Here is a 6,238-nt window from a genome sequence, read left to right as displayed (position 1 = left end):
GAATCCAGGATTCGGCCTTTTTCAGCAGGATTCGCCCAAATCCTTTTGGCCGAACTAAATCCTAATTTGCATATGCAAATTAGGGGTGGGGAGGGAAATCTCTACTTTTTGTCACAAAACAAGGAAGTGAAAAAATGTTCCCCTTCCCACAACTAATTTGCATATGCAAATTAGGGTTTGGTATTTGGCTGAATCTTTCACAAAGGATTTCGGGAGTTTGGCCCAATCCAAAATAGTGGATTTGGTGCATTCCTAGTATAATATCATCTGGCTTGTATCACCAGCAATTTGCTCCAATTCACCTCCAAATCTATAACCGTGCAATTAGGGATGTACGAATCCTTGTGCCTGGCTGAACCGAATCTGAAGGGAAATCAGGTGACTTTTCGTCACAATACAAGGTAAAAAAGAATTCCCCACTGTTTCCTTGCAAATTCGGTTCGGTATTCGGCCGAATCCAAAATTCGGTGCATCCCTACATGCAATATACATATTCTCTTTCAAAAAGCATCTGAGCATGTTCTCACCTTGCACTTGTTGCTTTAGGCTTATCAAATATAAACTCCATCTTCTTCCGCAGGTTCCTTCTCTGTGTACGACTCTCCTCCACCCAACCGCAACTCACAAGGATTACATAATTTCATGCTGTTCGTCTCTGTTTCGGTCGTGTAGCGGTTTAGTTCAGGGGGAAACACATGAGGAGCAGCAAAGGAAAAGGGGGTATGGTGGTGTGATTGGTGTTGTATTTTTCTTTATTAAGGTGAAATCATAACATTAAAAGTCCAACGTTTTACATGTATGCCACATTTCCTCCGGGGCAATCTAAACCAATCACAGGGAATATATGTTAAATTGATTATGTTAAGGAATAGAAGCAAATATGTTGCAGAAGTTAATAGACAATTACAAGATAGAGATACATATTTAAAACTGAGAAAATATCCCACTAAATAATCAGCAAGTATTAAAGGAATAGTTCGGTGTGAAAATAAAAACTGTGTAAATAGATAGACTGTGCAAAATAAAAAATGTTTCTTATATAGTTAGTTAGCCAAAAATGTAATATATAAAGGCTGAAGTGAACAGATGTCTAATAAAACAGCCAGAATCCAACTTCCTGCTTTTCAGCTCTATAACTCTGAGTTAGTCAGCGACTTGAAGGGGGGCCACATGGTACATTTCTGTTCAGTGAGTTTGTAATTGATCCTCAGCATTCAGCTCAGATTCAAAAGCAACAGGTAGAACCCATGTGGCCCCCCTTAAGTCTCTGATTGGTTACTTCCTGGTAACCAGGGTAACCAGTCAGTGTAAACCAAGAGAGCTGAAAAGCAGGAAGTTGGGTTCTGACTGACAAGTTATACATCCAGTCACTCCAGCCTTTATACATTACATTTTTGGCTAACTAACTATATTAGAAACATTTTTTTATTTTGCACAGCCTATCTATTTACCCAGTTTTTATTTTTACATTGAACAATTCCTTTAAGAAAGCTGTTAAAAACAGTGAAGGAAAAGGGTGTTTTAACTAAGAAAGAATATTAATATGTAGATGTTTCATTGAAAGCAACTAAACTGTGTATATATATATATATAAATTTATATATATATTTACCAAAAATGAATAAAGATTTAATAAACCCCCATGGGAGGCCTATAATATCAGGAATTGGTTCTATAAGTAGTAGCATCTCTGAATATATATAGACCAGTACTTGCATCCCCACGTTATGAAATTCCTATCCTATCTGAAGGACAAAATTGAAACAATCAATATACCTGACAGGTATTAAATGGGAAGAGTCCTTTATTATATGGTTATGCAATGTCACCTCATTGTATACAGTAACTAAACAGGAGTTGGGATTCCAACTGTATATTAATGTAATTAATACAGGTTTGGGACCTAATATCCAGAATGCTTGAGACCTGGGTTTTTCCAGATGAGGGATCTTTCTGGATAAGTTACAGATAATTTACAGCTAACAGATCCCATACCTTTGCAAACATATCCAATAAATGAACAGATAAAAGGCTGATTTTTCATTGATTTTCTTTTGTAACAGACAGTAGTAGTAGTAGTAGTAGTAGTAGTAGTAGTAGTAGTAGTAGTAGTAGTAGTAGTAGTAGACTGATCAAAATGAATAGGTGATTGTTTTCTATATTTGCTAATAATACAGAGCCTAGCATACACCTTCTAGGGAAGTTTTGCAACCTTTTTTTTTTTTTTTTTTTTTTTAAACCAAGGTTTCCTATGACTTACAATATCAACATCTTTTCCTTATGCATTTGAGTTATCATAATAAAATTGTGATTATATTTACAGGAGTCTAGAAATATTATATGAACTCTTCTTTTGCCCCCACAAAAAAGGTAAATGCAGAGTAACTGGAATGGGATATCTTGGCTATCTAGGCTTTAGAAGTAGGCAGCAACTGTTGTCATCTATGAGGACATAGTAATCGACATGCACTTCTCCAGATCTTGAAACCAGTCTTCATACCAAGTACAACTTCTGTATTAATCCTGGCTCATATTGGGCAGTTCGATAGAGAAACATGTAATGTGTTATCTAGTATAGGTAAATCTAAAACAACTGGACTTGTTGAATAATCATTAAAGATGTTTCACTACTTATCCGAGCAGCTTCTTCAGTTCAACTGACTGGTACTGAATAAGCTGCTCAGATGAGTAGTGAAACGTCTTCATTGATTACTCAGCAAGTCCAGTTGTTTTAGATTTACCTATACTAGATATACCATGACCCGGATGAATGAAAATCTTCATAGTCATGTAATATAATGCTCTTCTTGGACACAAGCTACTTTCAAGGCAAAAGGCACACAACCAGAAGGGTTTGGAAATTGATCGAGCCCTGTTCAGAACACCAGGCAAATACAGCAGCAGTAGCAAGAAGCATATATTGGTCAGTGCCAATGGCAGAAGACATCTGCAATCACTATTGCAGATAACAGTGTTTATAGGGCATATATTTTCAGAAATATGCTTATTCCCCATAACAGTGTTTGCTGGGCATGAGCAGACACTAAGCACACCTACTATACTAGTGTGACTGATCTCTCTCTCGTGTCCTGAATTTGGTGCAACTAAAACATATGTGTAATTTTTGCCAAATGTTCAGCAGTAAAAGAAGGATTGTAGGGATCAAGATGTAAATTTAATAAATGATACATTGTGTATGAGAACAACAGATCGTTCCATAACAGAGTCCCAAGAACATAGAGTACAGACTTCTGTTTGTTCCTAGAGAAGACCGTGACCTTGCTTCTAGTACATATATTGTCCTCTTCTTTCTGCCCTAAGTGGTTGCATTAAATATTTAACGATACTTTTGTGGGATCCAACCACTATTCTTCACATTGTTTCTAAATGGTTTTGCCTGATTGCCTTTGTGGTGGCATTGTTTTCCAATAAGGTAACTATTTCTATGTGGTTTGCTTTGGTTACAGTTCTCCTTACCTGGGCTGTAGGCAAATGTCGGATTTATGAGCAAAGAGTTTATATGTATGAACCCGGAGATGGGGAGCTGCCATGCCTGTAACCAGGTGTAGATGAATAACCATGGGTGTATACCCTGTTTCAGTTTACATATATTTAGAATTCAGTTTAATACATGGAAAATGGATTCATTCTTAGAACATAAAACCCCTGTCCTCTGACCCTGTGTGTCTGTGGAGGCAATAATTGGGCCTCTTCTTATACTACTTTATGTTTTAGTTATAGTAGACGGAGTGGGGTTGCATTCTCTGAAAAAAACCATAATAACATAGAAACTATTTTCACTTTCCTCATAGAGCATACCTTAGAAAAAACTTTGGTATATGACATACAGTAGGTTGCTTCTTTTTATTAAAAAATTACATAATATTAATCATTGCTTTAACTCCCAAGAACTGAGGTTTACTTTACATCGGCAAAGATAAAACTGAACATAAAGTCTTCTTATATAAAGGACAGTCTCTGCTTGTTCCAAATCTATAGATCTGAATAGCTGGATGGGTGAAGAATGCATTAAAGGAGATATAAAGCTAACTAAAAAAAACCCTCCTATTCTTGTAGACAATATTGAATAATATATGGTGCTGATTTAACTTTGGGCTAAAAGAATATTATCTTTAAATCTTGTCCCTTTATTGGAGCTTCCTATAGATCTGCTATGTTCCCTATTTTATGTTTCAAATAAGGGGTGGGTGTGTCCTAATGATTCCTCCCAGAAAGGGAGGCAGCAGGATATCCCACATGAATTAAACCAAAACACTACTTTTTAAGCACAATCCTTCTATATTTGAAAGTATAATGCACTGGCACATTCTTCTTTTTACACTATGGGGCCCATTTACTTAGCTTGAGTGAAGGAATAGAGGAAAAAAACGTTGAATTTCGAATGTTTTTTTTGGCTACTTTGACCATCGAATGGACTACTTCGACCATCGACTTCGAATCGAACGATTCGAACTAAAAATCGTTAGACTATTCGACCATTTAATAGTCGAAGTACTGTCTCTTTAAGAAAAAACTTCGACCCCCTAGTTCGCCACCTAAAAGCTACCGAAGTCAATGTTAGCCTATGGGGAAGGTCCCCATAGGCTTTCTAAGTATTTTTTGGTCGAAGAAAAATCGTTATTGATTCTATTGAAATATACTGTATACACAAATATTTAGTGTGAGTAACTATAAATAATACATTTTAAATATAGGCACTTGTATAAATGTCTGAATAGTTCTATTTATGTAACACTAGCTGAATTTGAATTGCTGTGGGTTGAAACAATAAATAAATAGAATAGACAGTATCATAAGTGCAAATTTACTAAAGGGTGAATTTTCACCTCGGAAGGTGTCGCAACACGTTTTGGCGCGGCAAACAAACAATGGTGTGCTTTTGCCAGCAAAAATTTGTCAGCGTGGACTTCATTAACATATTTGCGCTTACGTCAATCTAAATATGGTGGGTACATAAAGGTAATGAGCCCACCTTAAAACAAATGTGGAATGAGCTTCAGATGGTTAAAAAAAAATGTATGAAAAAAATATATATTTAACAGTTAAAATTTTTAAACATAATCCCACATTAAAATATGAAAAAAAAACAGCATTTTTGTCTTTTTTTATGACATTTCAGCATACAGGATATGATGTCACTGACATAAGATTGTGGAGGATGTAGCTTCAACTTATCTAACCTGGTGAAACAGTCTCTGTCGAAAACGGTAATGTATTGGAAAGTTCGCACTTTGATGAATTTGTGGATTAATGATTTTCCCCCTGAGCGAAAGGGTGCAAAACTTTGTTAGCGCTGAGCTCTTTCGCTAGCGAATTGTCCTCTATGCCTTTTAGTAAATTGGCGATGTCTCTGCAGATTGCATTTTAGAGCGCTCTACCCTGAACCAATGAATACACTAAGGTGTTGTTTAATAGATCTGCTTTACTTTGTAAAATAATTTTTAGAAACAATAAAATATTACTCTACGATAAGGATTAATTTTATCTTAGTTTGAATCAAGTACAGGGTACTGTTTTATTATAACAGAACAAATCATATTTTAAAAATGAGAATTCATTTATTAAAATGAAGTAAATGGGAGAAGGCTTTTTTCTAATTTAGAGCTTTCTGGATAATGGTTTTCTACATAACAGATCCCATACCTTTATTAAAAATATATTGGTTTTTTTATTTCATATCTCTCATATGTATTTGACTACCGATGGAAGAGTAAAGAGCTTGGTTAAGGCTGAGCAAACAAAGCCAATGAATACAACATTACAGTACATGAAATTCTAAGCTGTGGTGTGAGAGAAAGCAATGATCACTTCTGCAGCTTGCATAGCTGTATAAATTATACCTGTGGGGCCAGTAGGAAAGCTGGTTATTAATAGCATCATGCAAGGCTTGTAGGCAGCTGTACCTTCCCTCTGGGGTTGTAACATCAAGCTTTCCTTAGGTAATCTATCAATCAGTTAATTAGTATAGGCAAGTTATTAAATCCTAGGGGCATAGAATCTCCTCCAGTGTAAATAGATGATATAATATTCCATAATATCCCAGTTTCCCTGCTTGCTCAATCAAGAACTATGTAGGAGGCAATATCAACTCTCCTTATTTAGCAGGGAAGTTTGCATTTACTGAACTGTGGTGAGAGGGGAAGAGGATATAATAACTACACTACATGCAGGTGGGTAGTACAGGGCTCTGTTGCTGCTGTCTCTGCCAATACTTTAA

The sequence above is a fragment of the Xenopus laevis genome, chromosome 1S (genome assembly GCF_017654675.1).
Source record: "Xenopus laevis strain J_2021 chromosome 1S, Xenopus_laevis_v10.1, whole genome shotgun sequence".
NCBI lineage: Eukaryota > Metazoa > Chordata > Amphibia > Anura > Pipidae > Xenopus > Xenopus laevis.
Note: the sequence above shows the minus strand (reverse complement) of the source record.